General features: G+C 25.8%; 1 protein-coding gene across 2 annotated transcripts in view; it reads right to left on the minus strand.

The window, feature by feature from the left end:
• LOC142328581 (UNC93-like protein) overlaps window positions 1-21,506 on the minus strand; it is a 302,554-nt gene that overhangs the window by 185,569 nt on the left and 95,479 nt on the right. The window contains exon 1 of one of the 2 annotated variants that reach the window (XM_075372350.1): window positions 15,452-15,590. The exons of the other annotated variant lie outside the window; for it this stretch is intronic. The gene's annotated coding sequence lies outside the window, so the exon portion shown is untranslated. Of the gene's footprint in view, window positions 1-15,451; window positions 15,591-21,506 lie in introns of those variants that run through there. 2 annotated transcript variants of the gene reach the window in all.

The raw sequence follows: 21,506 nt of genomic DNA on the forward strand, positions 1-21,506 counted from the left end.
CACAGGTAGGTCCTCCTGGCGGGCAACGTCTTGGAATGGGATTATTAGGTATCCAAAATTCATTACCTCTTGTGTAAAAATATTTTTTTTGAATCATGAAAATTTATATAACAAAAGTTAAATTTAAAATTTAACTATGGAAATTGATACTAACTAATTGGGATTTTCCGCTAGTGATCGGTACATTCCGGTGCCTAATTTTTTGTTATAGTTGATTATTTTATGAAGAAAAACAATCACATATATAAAAAAAAAGATGTAGACACCATATGACTTCCTTGTACGCCTATTAAATTATATATACACATTCTTTTAAAATGAAAAGTACATAAAATTTTATTTCATTAATAACTTCTGATATTTATATATTTTTTATTATTTTTTTTATTGCTGTTGAATTTTTACTTATCGCAATTTTTTTTACAATCAGAGGTTAATAATTATTAATTAATCAATATATTTAAATTAAAAAAAAAATTAAAAAAAGGAGATGAATTCTGATTTGAAATGATGTACATTTCCCTTGTAAGTCCAAATATTTCATTAATTCAAATTTTATTTGGCTATAACTCTGGAACCAATGAAAATAAGTAACGCTTATGATATATCAATGAAAATCTCTCAATGAGGGCTTACTACAGATAAGAAAAAGTCCAAAATCAAAATTTCTTTGGATTTTGAGCTTTTTTGGACACTTTTGGTGTTCAGTCGATTGCAATCAAAAGGGGAGGTGAACAGCTAGATGTTACAAAAGACTAAAATTTCAGCATCTTACAGCTAATCGTTTTTGAGTTATGCGAGATACATACGTACAGATATCACGCCAAAACTAGTCAAAATGGATTAAAGGATGGTCAAAAATTCCATTGAACTCTGAAAACCGACATTTTTCGCAATCACAATACTTCCCTTACTTCGTACAAGGAAGTAAAAAATATATTACTAATATATATTTCACATACATTTCGATATATATACTTTATAATGATATAATAAGAATACACCTGACCACCACGAGACATTTACTAACGAATCGGGATTTCCCGCTAGTGATCGGTACATTACGGTGCTAAGCTAAGGGGGACGGACACAAATTACAGACCCACATATAAATGTCCTTTAATAGAATAGGAATTAAGATCAATGTAAAATATTGTTGAGTATATACTGGTTCCATTATTGGTAAATACCTTGATCTTCCGAGGGATAGGGGCCAACTACCTGGTAAAGGCCTTGGATACAAACTGTGTATGTTATTTTATCCTGTTTTTATGGAGTTTTTTATCCTGTGTATCTACATATATACGTATCTACGTATATATATATGTAATTTTTCTAATTAACCAATCCTTTTCTTTATCTTTGATTTATTTTTCCTTATTTTGCAGTTGTGAAAGTAGGACCTTTTAATTCCACGTTAAAAATTTCAGGATCTGTGAAGCTGCGGATTTTTGATAATTGACTTAGTGAGAAACATTTGCCCGAAAATTTATGTTTTCTGCGGAAACTACTTCTAATCCAGTCCTAGCACAATACGGATAATCGTTTAATTGGTTACTGAATAATACTGGACAGCCTGATATCTCATAAAATACAAAACTGTTTTGGAATATTAAAAAGTAAACATCCTCTATGCTTTGATTCAGTTCAGAGCCGGAAAATATCTTTTAAATATTTTAATTCAAATTTTAATATTAATTTTTTAGAATACTAAAACTTTGCAAAAGTTTCAATATCCAGATATTAGCTTTGACATTTTATTGCTTTTTCAAAAACTTTACTTTTCTATGAACATTAAATCTATTTTATTTTTAATTAAAAAATACAGAAAATTTTATCAATTTTACATTAAGATTAAAAACAAATCGAGTTTCCTGTATAAATTACAAATCAACATTCTAGATTACAAAAGAGTAACCGTCCATAACTTACAACAGAGATCAGTACTTAATTAAACTAGTCCATAGTAGAAGAATTATTAAATACTGTTGATTATGTGGTTAAGATATTCATAAATTATTAAATGATAGATAACGAAATAATCTGTCCATTGTTTCCTTATTCAACCACTTAAAAACACATATAATCAGGTCATAAACACAATTGTTTTATGTGCAGCGTGTCGTATGTATGTTGATGATTACAAACCCACTGATGTATATTATACGATTAATTGTTCTTAATAATGGATAATTGATAATAAGGCTATGTTTTTACAATAATTGGCGTTTTTCAATTTTCAGTCCGATTAATCAAAATAAACAATCTGTTCCCTAGGAACAATAAATAAATGTTTTGAATTGTTTCAATTGTCTTAAAACAGGAAAGCTCAATAGCAATTCCCTCCTGAATGTGCGTCCTATACATAGAAGTAAAGTGTATTTACTTTACTTTTTTTTATATGCAGTACGTCTTAAATATCAAGCATTGCGAATACTTTCCCAAAGTTTCATTAAAATTTATTTTATTACACGGTAAAAATTATTTAATTTAAAATTAAGCAGTTAATAAATTTAGACGTTTATGCTAATTCATCATAATTAATATTAAAATTAAGCAGTTATAATTAATTAAAAAACTGAATTATTTAATTTTTAATCATTTAATTTGCAAGTTATTTTATGTTTTCTATAATAATACTCGTATAAGCAAAAGAAAATTTTTTTAATTTTAATAAAATCGCCAGTTTAAATTTATTTTTATTATAAAAATATACGTATAGAAACTTTTTTACATAATTTTTCATAATCAAACAATATAAATTTTAAAAACGTATTTATTTTTTTTATTTTGAGTTTTCATTGAAGCATATTAACAAATATGTAAACTAAAATAATTAAGTAAAATTAAAATAAGCTTAATCGTAAGAGAATATCCTTCGTAAAGGTGGGGTTTCTGTCATAATTAAGATAATTTCAGAACGTATTGCACCTGGAAATTTAAAGTAATTTTAAAGAATCAGCTCTAATATTATTATAAGAAGAACTGATACCTCGGTTTCGTTGTGATAAGTGATGCTAGAAAATGGAAAGATTAGAGTAGAAAGAATAAAAGTGCTTATGAAGGAAAACAAATAAAAAACACAGCGATAAGAATAATCAAAGCTTTAGGATAAAAGATATAAATAAAAGATCTCGAATCACAGGACATATGTAAAAATATGGTGGCCGAAATATTTACATAAAAGTGGTTGAAGAAAATTGAAGAATAAATCTGCTTCGATTCTAACAACTAGTGAATTATTTAAGAATTTTTCTATATTTATAAACTTGATAATTTTTTTAGGCTATATATTTATATATATAAAATAAGATGTCATTCACAAGCAACGTCCAGCAAAAACTGAAGAAGATAAAAATTGATGAAAATTTGTTTACAGTTCCTCTTACGGTGTAAGTGTACACTAAGAAAGAATTTGTCCAAATTTTAAGTTTAAAGGGTTAAAATGAAGTAATAATGAAATTTACTATTTTTTAATTTCTCGATTACAGATGTAGATATCAACCTGATTTTTTTTGTGTACGTGTGTAATCTTTTCCAGTTTCTAATTTTTTTGAACTTTCGAGTTTAAAGGGTTAAAATGAACTTTTTTTTTGAAACCCCGTTAATTTTTTAATTTTTCGTTAAATAAATGAAGATATAAACTTAATTTTTGGTGTGTGTAATCTTTACGTGAATATCTTAATATTAATTTCTAAATTTTTTGAAACTCGACCGTAAAAGGGACAAAGAAAGGTAAAAAATGTTTAATATGTCGCAAATTTTCGATCCTTCCGACTATACTAAACGAAATATTCACTAGATTTGAGCTTGCAAATACGCTTCCGATAAATGTCTACAAATTATTTTCATTTCTTTAATTTAGATAGTTTAAGGGTGTTACAGTATAATTATAAAAATTGTGTTCGTGGGTCAACCAACACAGCCATTGTTACTGTAAGTGCGACGCGATTGACTCACCTGCCTCCGGTTACTTGACGTAAAAAAAAAATAAAATAAAAAAAAATTGACGTATAAAGAGGGCAAATCCGCGATGGTTATCTATATCTATATAAAATAAACGGAAAAATAAAGTTAATAACAATAAATTAAAAGCATTAAAGAATAGTTGTTAACTGTTCCGTAATTAAGAAATCAATGCTTCTATTTATTTTCTTTCCGAAAAAATTCAACATTCTTTTATAATTTATAAAATAATTCTATAAAATTTAATTGAAGTAGATGTACTAAAAAATTTCTTCCGATAAATCGATTTAGCAAATTATCATAAAAAAGAATTTAACATAATAACTTAATCTATTTATTAACAAAAAAAAGGAGGCTATAAACTAAACACAATTAAACATAGCAGAAAATTACTCAACAAGATAATTTATAAAAGAAAAATAACAAACAATTTCCTCTTAGTAAATCTACTATTAAAATCATTTATACACAACAATTCTTAGAAAAAAAAAATATTTCGTAATAGGAAAAATTACTGTTGTTAAATGAACGAAAGAAATTATAAAAATCAATTATTGCCGTTTAAATGATCTGTAACAATACATATAGATCTTTATTAGCATAGCATTAATACTATTATACCTTACATACTGAGACGAAACAGCAAACGTTAAATTTCACATAAAGGATTGATGCAATATCTTTATACAGTCACAATTTCCTACTAACACTTAAATAAAAAAAAAAAAACTATTTAACTTGTTTAGATGAAGAATTAAGGAAAAATAAATAAATAATAATGTGGAATGAAACAAATAGATTAGTATTAGTTAAACTAACATAACGCATTTATTCTGATCAATAAAAATATTATGTAACTTTCCTATGACTTGTTTTCTTTTGATAAGCATATTGCGTAATTCTACATATTACTAATGATTTAACAGTCATGAAAAAAACTTTTCCAAAGGAAAGATTACCTAAAATGTGGTTAGTATCCGAAAATACTGATAATGAGAGCGGAAATAATTATCGATAAAACATGAATTACAGGCGGTTATGATAAAATAAATAAATTATAATATTAAAAAGGGAGAGAGAAAAAAAGAAGGGGAGTAAGGAAGAGAGAGAGAGAAAAAGAGGATTAAATGACTAACTAAACGGTCTTCAAATAAATATTAAAATAATAGCACCTTTTATAAGGACACTTTTTATTTCTATTATCTCATCCCAATAAGAAGAGATAATCAAGTAATACAATTTTGTACTTCGATCAGACTGAAAGATAGATTCAAAAAAAGGCAGCTGGTTTATTTTAACTATTGTACTTAAATTTATTATATTAAAATTTATTTATCATGTCAAGAATATTTATAGAATTTTAATTACAGTAATATAGTTAACCTTTTAAGACCCAAATTCCTTCTTTTTCATAACAAATGAATTTATTAATAATTTGCACGTAACAGTCAAGGTAAAAAAAAAGGATAAAAAAAATTGTATGTTAAATATAAATGTTATAATATATGAAGATGTTAATTAATAATTTTATAATTACATGAGTGTACTGGTGGAAAAAATGTGTACTGATTATTATTAAATAACAAACAATCGTATTAAAAAAACACAAAATTTGAATCATCTTTTATTTAATGAATGAAAGCACTCTTTTATTATTGTTTTCTAATAATTGAATTAAACAACATTTAAAAAATTATTACTGTAATACATGATACATTGTAATAAGATGTTAAATTACATCGAGTGGCAATAAAAAAATTTACATAAAAATAATTTTAAAAGAAAGAAAACATTCGCTTATTAATCAGTTGTATATTAAAATTTGAAAAACGGGTTTTAATAATTAGTTTCTAAGTTTTTCAAAATACATCTACTTTTCTTTTATTATCCCAATAACAATTATTTTGTTTTTAATCCAAAAAAATTCGTAAACTTTCATTGTGTAGGATTGAAAACAATTTATTTATTTCAAAATATTTTAAATTTATCAAATAAAAATGGAATTATTAATTTTTACTTTCTTCACTATGTTTTTCAAAATTATTCATGTCTTCGATTCCAAAGAAATAAAATCGGATAGTAAATTAATATACAGTAAATAGTTACATAAATTGCAACGTAGCAGTAGAATGTAATTATTATATTCTTTTCCATAAAAAAGGATGGTGCGTGGGATTGTTTGTTTGTTGAATGTGCTCATATTTTTATTATAGCTGCTATTGGTGAAGAGCGGACGGGCGGCTGAGCGCAGCGCACGAACGATTCATTCGTTCTAACAATTTATACTTTTTTATAGGAACGATTTATCTAGAATTACATTTTTGTTTTGTGCATAAAAAAAGAATACATTGAGGTTAGATCTGTGTTAAAAAATCACAACTCAAGAAACATATAAAAATGTTTGGAAATTTTTCGTTGTAAAAGATTTTGTTGTTGTTATTACGTTAAACTCATGAACGTTATTTAATTTCAATTGGGGAAAAATGAAAAAAAAACCGTGTGTAATGAAACAGAAACAATGTAACATTTTCGCGGCGGGCCGTAGCCCTGTCTTTTTAATAAATAAAAATTATTATTTAACTTGGAGTTAAAGAATAATTTTTATTTATTATTCTAACTTGGTACTTTTTTCGAGATTTGTCTTTATTCAAAATATTAAAAAAAAATATTAACATTGTAGGGATATATGTTTTACTATCTCATTAATTGAAATAAACAATTTTATACAGAGTATTGTTTATAAAATACTTCTATTAAAACATTTAAACACTTTTTTACATCAAAGACTGAACCAGTAAATCTAAAATTTAATATTTTTAATATCTTATAGAATAAAGTACTAAAGAACAAAAATTCCTACGAAAGTCCTAAAAAAAGATTAATAAACAAACGTAGTAGTAAAAAAACTAATTTAGAAATAGATAAATATACAATGATAAGTATGACATTTTTAGTAATGATTGAATAACTTTCTCCTTAGTTAAACCGAAGTAATTCCGTTAATATTGATTGCTGTATACGAACATAAAACTTGTAACAAAAATCACCATCCCTAATCAATTAATAAATCATTCCATTTTGTATATCTTTATTCAGTTTTCTTAAGAATGTATATAATTAACGAAGGTTATATGGCACATGATATCTATATCATGCATATTATTATTCTATGAATGTTTTTTTTTCTATGAACATTTTTATTCTATGGACAAAGTTTTTAAGAAAAAACTTTTATTAATTGTTTTTAAATGTATAAAAGCTTATATTTTCAGATCGAGTAATACATTAGAATGAACAAATCCTTTAAGTTTCGACTTTATATTTTTATCTTTCTGCTTTATATTTTTATAATTCCCGATAAATAATTTGCAATAACAATTTTTTTATTCTAACAGTTAATTTACAATCAATTTGATCTATTTATACTCTAACAAAAAAAAAACAAATTATTATAATTTTAATTTTTAATGACGAAGAAGTAGTCAAGCAATAATGGCCTTGAAACATTGAAAATAATTAAACAATTACACGTATTGTATAATTCATAATGTAATGTACATGAAAAATAATATATACAAATATTTCTTTAATTTATTACATTACGAAAACGGTTATTCAATTCAAATCTCATAATTATACTTGTCACGTTATGTTTTTACCGATAAGTTAAGAAACTAAGTAAGAACTCTCTTCATAATAAGAATAAAAAGTCGTCGTAACACTTAGATTATTTTGCAATCTTTTTCTTATTACCTCAAATTTTATTTTACTATTAATACTAAAATAAACCCAATTTTGACCTAACTTCATTTTACTTTCTTGTGAAACTTATAAAAAATTAATAGTTTTCTCATTGATCAAATGAGAAAGATTACACACTGTTTAAATGTTTTTGAATCAACAATTATTGGATCCAGTTATAAACCGATCTAGTTATAAACCTCTTTTTAAAGTAATAGGATTTCAATAACGAATAGATTTTTTTTAATACTAAAAAAGGAATGTATCAGCTGTGACCGAATGATAGCGTCTACTGGCATTCATCTGGAAAGTTCTAGATTCAAATTCCGGTTAGGAATGGCATTTGTTTTCATACGCTACAAAATTTCATTCATTATTAAATAACCGTTCTATAGTTACTAGAAAAAATAAACTAGAAAATAATTATAGAATTGGAAAAATAACTGTTGTCAATTTGCAGATTACATGGTATTTAAAAGAAAAAAATATTTCGCGTCACGTATAATATAGTATCCAACACTTTCTAATCGCACGCGATGACATAATGAATGTTTATTGGATCTTAGTTACTTAAATAATGTGCTTATTAACATGGGGACGTTTCTGTTGATACAATCTTTTACTGTTTGTTTTGGTGGGGGAGGGGGGTCATCATTGGATGGATGGTCCTTTGTCATTTGGTAATTTAACATATTATTTACTTTTGGTTTCGTCAGGAGAAACCGATTGTAAATTTTTGTTCGACAGCAAAAAAAAAAAAATGTATAGTATAGTAACTTTTTCAATAAAATAAGTCATTAGCGTATTATCGGCTAAACGCAGTACCTACATAGTCTATATTAATACGTAATTATTGCTATATTATCCTTTCTACAATAATTAATGTAACAGTAAAAGTATATTTCAAAAATACATCGAACTTATAATCGAGGTAAGGTATGGTTACTTTTACTTATATTTACAGTATATATATATATATTTCTCCAACCAATTTTCTAGCTCTCTCCCTCCTCGCTCATCTCACCCCCTTCTCTATCCCTGTGTGTGTGTGGGGGGGGGGAATGCAATTATTACTGTTACCGGCTTGCCGGGGCTGACGTACGGTAGCTGAAGATGCAGCGTAAGTGTAAACGTACCGGTAAACATGAAGTCGGGAACAGACTCAGTTCAACCACTCCTAAGAGGTGTTGTTATAATTGAAACCCACCTAAGATTGTTCAAGACTACACTTCATTTACATTCGTACATATCATCCTCATTCATTCTCGTAAGTAATATTTTACGATGGTTCCGGAGGCTAAACAGAAAAAAAGAAGAAACTCCAAAGAACACCAATAAATAATAATTATTCTTTAACTAGGAAAAAGGCAGGCCTACGGCCCGCCGCGAAAATATTACGTGGTTTATATTTCATTACACATGGTTTTTTTAATTTTTCCCCAATTGTAACTAAATAACGCTCGTGAATTTAACGTAGTAACAACAAAATCTTTTACAACGAGAAATTTCAAAACATTTTTAGATGTTTCTTGAGTTGTGATTTTTTAACACATATCTAACCTTAATTTTTTCTTGTTTTATGCCCAAAACAAAAATATAATTTTGATAAATCGTTCCTATCAAAAAGTATAAACCGTTCGAACGAATGAATCGTTCGTACGCTGCGCGCAGCCGCCCGTCCGCTTTTCGCCAATTGCAGCTAAAATAAAAATATGAGCACATTCAAAAAACCCATGTACTTTTTTATGGAAAAGAATATAATAATTTCATTCTACTGCTACGTTGCAATTCATGTAACTATTTACTGTATATTAATTTACTATCCGATTTTATTTCTTTGAAATCGAAGACAAGAAAAACTTAGAAACTAATTATTAAAACCCGTTTTTCAAATTTAAATATACAACTGATATAATATAGGAATGTTTTCTTTCTTTTGAAATCATTTTTACGCAAATTTTTTTATTTCCACTTGATGTAATTTAACATCTTATTACAATGTATCAATGTATTACAGTAATAATTTTAAAAATCTTCTTTAATTCAATTATTAGAAAACAATAATAAAAAAGTTTAAAATTCTTTTATTTTAGTTATTTGTTAGTAACATGCTAAATTTTCATACGCTGTTTTTAAGTTAAAAAATAAAAAAATATCCTTATTTATAGAATATTATTTTGTGTTATTATTATTTTTTAGAAAACTTATAAGTAAAAAATTTATCATTGTTTCGAAATATGTATATATATATATATATATATATTTATATATATATATATATATATATATAAAATGTTTATATAGCTTTTTACAGATACTTATTTTCTATTTATATAACATCATTAGCAAATGCTTAAATAAATATATTTACGCAGTTAATAAATAAAAATTACCACTATAAGTATATAAAAAAAACATTTCTTTGATTAAATTTTCTATTATGAGAATTTTTGAGTTAAATTATTCATACAATCACTATTATAAATCGTTTTAAAGATTAAACACAGAGTTATTGCAGTCGGCTTACTTAATACTCGTATAAGAGGTTTATAATAATTTTGTTTAAAATGAACAATTTATTTTTTAAAGGATTAATATCCTTTCAAAAGAAAAAAAAGTAAATCAAGAAAATCTGAAACTGATTAACTACTGAAATAAACCTTTATTTATATACTTGTATTTAAACAAAAGCTAAATGTCGTTAATTTAATTAGATAAAATTTCCAAAATTAAGTTACGACTATAGATAAATACAAAATTTCAGTAGTTTGTTACTTTCCTGTCATCTGTAGAGCTATGTTGCTAAAGAAAAGTATGATAATCAGCTAAAAAAAATAGCGTATAGGATTTTTTTATTTCACGTTCATCACCCCAAGGACTCCAAAAAAGACCAAAAAGAAATTGTTGTCGAGATAATGTTCCTACGTGTGTTGGTGTGTTTGAAGCTTGATTACTTTTGACTGGGTAAACCGATTTTGATGAAATTTGGTACAGAGACCAAATGGTATATGACGCAATTTGAAAATGGGACATATTTGGTATATGAGGCAATTTGTAGGTAAAAGGTTGGGGTCATATCTCAAGAGAATGGAGAAGATTTCTCTGTAGATTTAAAAATTTTTCTAATATAATAAAACTTTATGCAAGCTCAACGTACACGCTTATCTTACCATTTTAAACAAAACTATTGCCCCCCAAAATAAAAAAAACTATCTTTTTATTTATTGCATATTTTTTTAATGAATGACTTCCTAGACACAGTAGTATTGCAAACGACTCCCCAAAAAATACTTTGAGGGTAATATTGGGAATAGGAGAGCCAATAAATGTTTAAAAATATAGATTTTACAACGTTTGTTGTTTTATTTAAACTTTTAATATTACAATTAATTTTGATCATAATTCACCCTCATCCCTAAAAAAGAAATTCTAAGTAACTTTTTATTGGTTGTGTATTTTTCAGTAGTTTTTTTTTTTACTTACACTTTTTATTTAACATAGTAAACGTAGAAAAATAAAAAAAAAATCCTGGGACGTAATTTTAAGGGTGGGAATTAGAAAAAAATAAAAAATTACGGTTTTAAGATTTTTATTAATTTTTTTCATATTTATTATTTTTCCGCTATATAAGAATAAATAATCTACGTCAGAAAAGTATAAAAACTTTATTGTAAGCTTTTTTTACCGACTTTTCGAAAAAAAAAAATGGTATTAATATTGGTCGCATTGTGATAGTGGAGAGTGAAAATAAATTTTCTTTAATGTTTGAGGTATGAGGAGTAGGAAATGTCCATTCACTTAAATTAGGGATTCCTTATTTTTATTTATTTGGTATGCATAAACCTTTGTGGCTGGGAACTTTTCAAAACTAAAAGATAAATTTCCTTGAAATTTAGATATATTGCAGTAGTGTATCTGAAATTGTGCATCTGAAAACTTAATGAAAATTGGTTAAGTAGTTCTTGAGTTAAAGCCAATCAAGGTCGAAAAAATTTAAGCGAGGCAATTTAGAAATGTGGTTTGTTATGATGCTGCAAGTTGGAACTTTGAAGTTTATTTAACTACAGCATCTATTGTTAATAATACTGTTCGGCGTATTTAGATAGCGTTACCTTCTTCAGGGATCATGATGATTGAGTATCTGTTGGAGCAGGGCAAAAGGAAACAAAAAACGAAAACTCGTTTTTCTTGTGCAATTTTGTGCAAGAATGTTTTACAATTATTTTATCTTTTACTTATTATTTTTAGCACAGCTTATCTATTCTGATTTAAATTAAACTTACAGGATGGTATTATCTTAATCCAATCATGAATATTTTCAGAAAGATTTTCAACCCTTGTATAAATAAATGTATCCTTATTAATTTTATTAATTTCAGGAAAGAATTAATAATATTTAGGAATTCCCGTGGAATATAAATAAATAATAATAAAATAATAAATAATAATCCAATAATAATATTGGATTATTCCAATTACTCTGAAAATTATATAGATCATGGTGAATGTTCTTCACCATTCATAGAATGGTGGGTTTGAGTAGAGATAAGCTAATTCCACGTATAACAAAATTATATGTTTTAACAAAAAAAAGATATCCTTTTTTGGTCAATGAAAAAAATCGGGTTACTAGATAAAGACAATAATTAATCTATAAAAAAATTATTAATTAGTAAATATATAAAAATAATAAATTAAATCAATACAGTATAATAAAAATTAAGAATACGACTAAAATGAAAAAAAAAGTACAGGTTAAAAGAAATGTAGAAAATTTTGATTTATTTAATTATTAGAAAGTTAAAACTTATTAATACAATAATATTGGTTTTATTGTAATATGTTAAATTTATATATCATAAATGGTAAGGTTCTTTATTAAAATTGGTAACGGAAGCATAATAAGGTCATTTCTCGTAGGCTGAAATATTGCGCTATGTAACGCGAAAGTAGTTATGTTGTTTATTTTTATATTTTTCTCCTTTATAGCAAAAAATAATATTTAAAATATTAAAATTAATATTTAACGGCGCTTAAGTATAATTTGACAAACCGTTTGGTATCCTGAAAACTCGTTTTGTTATTTGAAGGTCTCAAGGTATAATATTATATTTTATTTAAGAATATTAGTAGCCATAATAAATATTTAATAACGACGACAAGTTTAGCGTTTAACTTTATTTTCGTTTTTAAACAGTACAGTGAAATTAAATCTGTCCGAACAAAAAATGTACACACGAGCTTAGGAAACGTACAAATGTAAATTTAAAGAATAAAAATGATAGAGGTTCTATTTGTTCATCACTGAGCAATTTCTGTTAGAACATCCTTTGTCTTTCTTTAGGAAAAAAAAAAATTCTTTCCATTGTAGACACAACAATAGCTGCTTCGATTTTCTTCGATTTTGCTAACTTCACCAGTTTGTTTTATCATAAAAATATATTTAAAAGCCTCACTCTAGTAATGTTGTTTTGGAAATTTTATATTTCAGGATAAATTTAAATTAAATTATACAAAGATATATATATACTATTTAAAACGAATTAAAAAGTTATTGCTTAATATGTAATGTAAAAGTTTAAATTACAGTTCTGTACATCAGTTGAGATAAATATTGTTCTTTAAATTTTGTTTTCTCTTCTTATATATCGATAAATGTGTGGTGAACAAAAAAGTCATAAAACAGAAAATATATTTCTCTCTTCCCCCCCCACACATGCTGCTCTTTTATTAAAGAATAAATTTCATTGACCTTAAGTTTTTGATTTAGTAACTAAAACATAATTTTTTGGGCGAAAGATTCCGAGACTAATACGTAGGATTTTATTTTAATTCTATTGATTACACTTAAAATTAAACTTTTACCAGCTTAGTAATTAAAGAAGGTAATGATAAACTCTCTTTTGGATATGTGCATACACAGTAATTTACTTTCCTGATGCAAATAGCTAGAACAGCTGTATTAAATAGGAAAATACGGTGGTCATCTGAAAAATTGGGTATCGGGTTTTTTGTAAATACTTACGTTCTAGAATCTAAGTACTTCGTCTAGATCAAAAACAAATATGAGTATGTGCATATGCACGTATGTGTTACATTGTTTTTGACCTTATATTTCACAAACGACAAAACCGATTTTCTTCAAATTTACTTCAGATATTTCTATATATGGGGCATTGGTCATATAAATTTTTTCAAAATTTTTTAACGGGGTGGAGGTATATCGCGATAAACCCAATTTCGATTTTCTTTTGAGGCAATTTAGAGAAAACTTTATTGTACAAAATTTGTTGTTTACAATTCATATAAAAATATAAATATATAAAAAATTCTCATTCAAAAAATTTACTCCCACTTCTTAAAACTGGTTGCTACATGTTTTTTCTCTATCTCTCTTAAGTATAAATAGTTTTTAAACGTTTTTTGAAAGTTTATACTTCATATCTTGATACAGCTATAAATTTAAAAAAAATTATAAACGTCAGATCTAAAATGCAGAAAAGATTTCTGAAAATTTTCTTTTTATTATTTTATTCTTGTGGGAGTATAATTTAAAGAAAATTTTACTTGAGAAAATTTGTTTAGTTTAACCTATATATGCATATTTTAAGAAGAATATTCTTCCCATATTTAATAAATATATAATCTGTTTCCTGTTTTTTTAATTATAATTCTTTTAAACTTTATTATTAATAGGCTGAAAAGTTAGGCAATATTTTTCCAGCTTGTTTATAAATATATATATGTCAGTTTAACCAATAAATATTAAAAATAACGCGAAGAAAAAATAACAATTGATTATTGAAAAAGTACGGAAATGATAAAACTTTTGAAATATTTAAATCAATAAAAATTAAACTAAAAAAAGCACTTGAAATAATATATTGACAAAAAAATATACTTTACTGTACCATATATTTAAACTATAAACCTATTATTACATGAATAAAATTTGAAATTAGAAAAATTTACCAAATAACCGGATTTGTTAATAAAATTTAAAAAAATATTAATTAAATATGATTAAAAAAAGGTAAAAAATAATATAAATTTTACGGTAGGAGAATATAATGCAGCTAACCAGAAGATTTAAGGACTTTTGTTTTAATTTATAAAGAAAAATAACAAAGGATGAATGAAATAAAGCTAGTATTAAAAGCAGACTAGTATAAAAAAATAAGAACTTTCATGTAGTGAAAAAATTTATTTTTTATAAAACATAGATTTAAGAATCATAAAGAAATTTTAAATATAGTATATCATTATTATTAAACCATATTTAAAATTAATTAAGCTGATAAAACTTTTTATTAAGATGTTTAAAAAATTGAAGTAAATCTAATAATTTTTTATTCAAGATCCATTTTTTGAATCCTAATCAGGCTTAGTATTTTTCATATGTTACATAACTTCAATGTTATCAGTAAGTGTAATTGCCCGTTAATCTGTTTTTGCTAGAGAAAAATGAAAAAAAAAAGTTATTACGTGTATGAAATAGGAAGGTTTACACATTATAATTTATAATTATAGTTATTACGAAAGTAGAACAAAAAAAAAAAATTATCAGTAAAGGTAGAAATAATAAACAAAAATCGATAATTTAGGTTGTAAGATGTAGAGAATATGTTGAAATTGATTACTGCTAGTAAATAAGGAATCACAACGAGATGCGTTGAACCATTCAAATAACAAAAGAAAGATTACAGTTAATAAATTTTATAAACTGAAATAATTTTAAACTCACCTTTATTAATAAATGTAGCTAAAAATATAAATATATAAATTATTTTAAAAAATAAATATTTTATAGAAGTTATTAATAATGCGAAGAAAGGTTCACAATCCGATTTCTAATAAAATAATCGATTACCTTTACAGTTACAGAGTTACTGGATTTATAATCGTTAAACAAATTTCAGGCTTGCAATAGCGAACAACAAACTTAATGAGGCAAACACTCATGCTAAGGCATGAAATGTTAAGTAAAATAAAATTACCTCTCATGTTTGTTTCATGAAACAGCATTTAGACTACATATTCGGTATTTATATATGTACTTAAGAACGTATGTATATGCTGAAAATATAAGTACAGTATACCACAGTACCATATCAATATAATCATCATCTAAGAGGTTACTACACAAACCTAACATTATTTTAATTGTAAGAATTTTATTTAAAATTAATTACTTCCTCAATTTTTAAATTATTGCGTAATAATATTACCGTCATGATATTATAAAATAAAATAGAGTTTTATGTTAATCATATAACTCAATAATCGAGTACAGGACATATGACACAATATACTTAGGTTGAATAAATGTATATCGATATAAATTAATGTGTTTCTCTATAAAATTAGAAAGATTTAATTGTATATAAATTAATTACTAAGTTAAATATACGTTTTCTTCTTAATCGAATATTAATGAAATATTACATAATAAAGTAAATATTGCTTAACCTCTTTTCCTTTTAAATGAATTAGGTCAGTCCGTAGACATAAAAAATCATTTATAAAATTCAACTAATTAGAAATAGTCCATATATGTTATTTCATCTTTTTTTTTTTATTGAAAATTTTAAGGAATTAATTCAATAGAAATGAATTCAAACCAAATCATTATAATATTTAATGATTCTGTTTCATAAAATGTTTAATCGAGTTCATTAAAATATATAATTATTTTTTTTGTGTTTTTTTTACCTAATTCATAAAATTAATTCTAATTCAACCGACAATAGAAAAAGAAATCGGAGAATATCAAGGTGGAATTATATCTGGAAAAATCTTTACAATAGCAAACGATTAAAAACCTAAAATTAGTTACAATTTTGATATATTTTAGGAAAGTCTACGACTCTATCTACAGGGAATCTCTACTTAAAATCCTTGAAGAATTTAAAATACATCCCAAGACAAAAAAACATTATAAAAGAAATATTAACAAACATAAAATCAAAAGTGAAATTCTTAGGGTAACTTTCAGAATTATTCGTAATTAAAATTGGAGTACGGCTAGAAGATGGACTGTTTCAAATCTTCATTAATTGTTTACTTAAAAACGTTATAAGAAAGTAGAAGAAAGAACTTAAAAAGTTAAACGTACACAAAATCATAAAAATGGGCACGAAAACTAAATTCATAAATACAAACATCCTGGGCTTCGCAAACGAGATTGCAATTTTCGCAAGACATAGACGAGGTTAAAATCAAAATTAAAAACTAAGCAAATGTACTAGCAAAATTGGTCTTCAAATTTCTTGTAAAAAAATTCACTGATTTTCCGATGACAAAGAGAACAGAATCCAAACCCTAAAAATGTTGATAACCAAGAAGTAAGTAGAGTTCAAAAATGTAAATATTTGGGAGAAATAACAATAATGAATGTAACTGAAAAAATTGAATGAGGAATACAGTGCAAAATGTGGAAGCAGTATATTATATTTCAAAGAACATTGACAACAAAACCTCCCTGTCAAATAGTTCCAAATTGAAGCCTAATAAAAATTATAATCCTATCAGGAAGCACTATCTAGGGAAGAATGACTGCAGTTTTTTGTTTCAGAAAAAAATATAGCAGAAAAAAAAGAAAGAATTTTAAAAAAAATTTTTGGAACAAAATACGAAAATGGAATTTACAAATTGAAAAGTGTAAAAGAAATTTAAAAATATACAGAAAAAACAGGGGACTTAATCCGGAAAAAAAAATAGACGTTTATGCAGAAGGAACAACCAAAAATTGACAAAACAAATATTTAATTTCTACACAAATAGAGTCACACCGGTTTAAAAAAATAGAAACAAATCTAAAACATTAAATATTTCTAAGGATTGGTGTCTTTACACCAATCCTTAGAAATATTTATCCTTATTTAAATATTTATAATCTAAATTTATCCTCTCTCTTTAGAGAGGATAAATTTAGAAATGTGATTCGAGAATCTAAGTCTCCAGAGAGAAACAAACAGAATAGTATAAACCAGAAGAACGGAAGAAAGGCGACCACAATCATGCATATGCTAACGAGCAGTGGAAAGCACTAAAAAAAAAATGTAACATTCAATACCCCACCCGTAACTGAAAGATAATTAAAGATAATTAGTCAAATTAAAGAACAAAAAATTTAATAAATTATTTAATTGACTATTGGATAATTTAAAACCTAACGAATTGCATAGCCGCAACATTAAACGTAATATTTTAGAAAACAGGTTAAAGGTTAAAATAATTTATTAATTGTTCTCAGAACAAATAATTCGATTTAACTTAATTAATATCAAGTAACTTTCATTTTTTCTTTTTTATACAAATAATAATTTAAAAAAAAAATAAAATCGACCGGCAACAAATACTGATTTCATATAAAAACGGAAGTTTTACTATCTATACCTTTAGTAAATACTATCCTTTTCTTTTTTTACTGAAAAAAAAATCAAAGAGAAAGTATTTTTATTTTAAACTTAAATATAATTGTTTCCTAATTTTTTCTCCAGTTATTTAAATTTAACTTTCATTGTTAAAGTAATTTATTTGGTTGAAAAAATTAAATATTTAATTTACTTTTTTGGAAAGTTTCATATGAGTAAATATTTAAAAACTCGTTTTTCAACATTTATGAAGGAATAAACAGTAAATATTGGAAGATAGGAAATACAATATTTTACAAATAAGTAATACAGTAATAATTGTTATAAAAATGGGACAATTTGATAAACGGGAAAAAGGAAGAGATTTTCAGAGGATTTAAAGCAAATTCTGAACTATGTAGCACAGTGGTAGCGACTCGGACTTTCATCCGTGGGTCTTAGGTTTGAATCCCGGTCAGCCATGGAATTTTTCTTACGATACAGAAACACCATTCCCATATTCTCACGTACCGAGTTCAAAGTTTCTCTAGGAAATTAATAAATTAATTAATCAAGGAAATATATATATATATGTCTGGTTGATTAGTTACTAGTGTATATTAAGATTAAAATAAACAAAAGCCAAGATATATTAAAAATTTAAAGTACATTTACTCTTTCTCGATTTCAAGAAAACCAAGGTTCTCGTTTCAAACTTTAATAAGTTTACTTTTTATTTTTTTAAAAATACTTTATAGTATTATGCTCATTCCTCTCGCAGTCTGAAAGTAATTTTATTCCAAATGAATTAAATAATGGGATCATCGACGAAGGGGAATTAGATCCGAAGACTGATTCCAGACTTCTAAAGATGCCTGGCCAGCAAACACGGGGAACTGCGGAACGAGTTGATCCAGTTGCTTTCCGTCACGGATGTTTAAAGGCATACGTATAAGCGGGGACGCTAAAACCCTCCGCGGAATATATTATGATATTCTTATCTCAATATATTCCGCGGAAAAATCACGGAATATATTTTAACAGAAAAATCAAGTTATTTGTGTGCGATCGGTTCCTGAAGCATAGGGAAATATGTCAGAAAGAATTCAACACGCTTACCTCGGAGATTATCATTAGGACTATGCTGCACGCTGAGCAATGGTGGCACGTAGTATCCACAATGTTGGTTATGATTATCCAGACAATGTTGGCGGAAGAAGTGCAGGAGAGAGGAAATTGTCCTGAATCTCCCGTGGGACTATGTTCATAATTATCAAAGCAGATCCAAGCCAAAGATGGAGAAACAAAAAATATAGGGTAAATTAAAGATTTATTTAACTAAAAAATACATTACTTAGACGAAGATTTGAACGATTTTTATTTAAAACGATTTCATCATATTTTTTATATGTTATAGCGTATTGATACATAACTTGATGATATTGTTCCGATGTCATTTTCAAATAGAATTTCAAGAATATTGATTGGAAAATTTGCATTAAAGTAATGAAAATGTGATATTTTTATGGAAAAAACAAAAAAATTAAGTTTTGACTAACAAATTTTCGTATTAATAAAACAATTTAAATAATATTTTCGCATTATAAATACACAGAACATTATTTACTAACTGTACACCATGCCTATGTAACTTCTATATATTAACACATCACAAAAGAATCAAAAACATTTTGAAATTTTTTTAAATTTTGACTTTTTGAAATCTGAATGAAATTAGAGTGAAATGCATCTTAAAAAAAAAAAAATTAAATCCATTCCTAAAAATCGAAATTTACAGAATAATTAAAAAAGTAATATTTTTAGTTTTAAAGTACGTATAATTATTGTTTTTTTTTTAAAATTATAACTTAATTTAAATATTTTTGTATAGGTGTGTACTTCAATCCATCGCATAGAGGTTACAGAACTTTCTATGGAATTATCAGTCTAAAACCGAAAAAGATCAACTATTGTACTCTGAATTAATGGCGAGTAAGAGTAAGAGTAAAAATATTCGCCATTAAAAAAAATGATTTGCATTAAATTAATCAAGAATACTAAAAATTAATACACATACTGAAGAAGAATATTTTAAGACTAACAATTTTTACTTTAAAATAAATTATTTGCATTTTTATGACTGTAATAAATATTGTTATTTGTGTCTGAAGTAAACGTTACTAACGTAGGCGTTGTAATTCTGCGATAAGTGAAGGTTTCGCACAACCATATATTTGACCCGCATACATGCAAATAGGTCACAAAAAGGTATTTGTCGTTTGTCCCACTAGTCATTCGTATAAGAAGGCTAAGCTGGCGATGTAATAGAGATTTATTATTATAAAATAACAATATGCATTCACAGCTGTAAGCTAATTGTTAGATTAAAAAAAATGTACGTATAGGAGTGTACACATTATCATTGAATAGTGTTCTCCATAAACGTTTTCCAAACAATAATTGTCATTTATAAATATAACTTTCACTTGTAAAAAATATACAATCGTGAATCTATAAAAAATTTTATTATAATAAAAAAAGAAAAAATGTAAACCACCGGATTGGTCTTGTTGCAAACTCGTCGTCGTAAATCAACTAATTTTGACGTTGAAATTTCTAAGGTTCAAATTCTAATAAAGGTTGCTAATAAAGTTGCTTTTATTTGGATTTGGATACTAAATTGTGTATACCAGTGTTTGGTGGTTGGGTTTAAATTAACCACACTCTCAGGAATGATCGTCCTGAATCTTTTGAAGACTACAAGTTTATCGATACACTCAAACGTTATGACGTGGAATAAAAATTAGTATCGATGAAACGAGACAAAATATTAATAATTTTGTGAAAGTACAGCTAGCTCACTTTGAACTGAAAATAACAAATTGATTTTGCAATGAAAATTAATTAATACAGTTAAATTAAGTACAGTAGAAAATTATCAATCGTAGTCAATGTGGAAGTCTGAGCCAGCTCCAAGAGTAATCTTACTTTATTAGCGAAATCGTAAAGACTCTTTTCAGAAACACCTGATATCACCGACTGATTAACTGTCGAAAAATTACCTTTACTATACCATTTGCTTCTTTATATTTTTTTTGCTATGAACTTATAATTTTTTCCTATTTAGTTTAAAAAAAAACATTTTTATTAAAATTTACGCAACAAATATACTACAAAGCTAACGTTGCCAAAATAATACATAAAAACATTATCCAGGAAGTGACTCAATAGTGAGGATTAAGAGTCGGTACTCTTCTATTATCTTAAACCTAAGAGCTTCTTCTAGTCTGCTAACGATTACTGACATAGAATTAAAATTATAAGTTTTTAAAAAGTAATTATCTAAGGTACAGAAGTGTTTCAAAATTTTATCAGACCACTTATTAGGCAGTTCAAGTATTTTTTTTTTTTTTTATTATTTTTATTTTAACCTCCGGGACCACC

This window comes from Lycorma delicatula, chromosome 8, assembly GCF_047948215.1.
Source record: "Lycorma delicatula isolate Av1 chromosome 8, ASM4794821v1, whole genome shotgun sequence".
NCBI classification, from domain to species: Eukaryota; Metazoa; Arthropoda; class Insecta; order Hemiptera; family Fulgoridae; genus Lycorma; species Lycorma delicatula.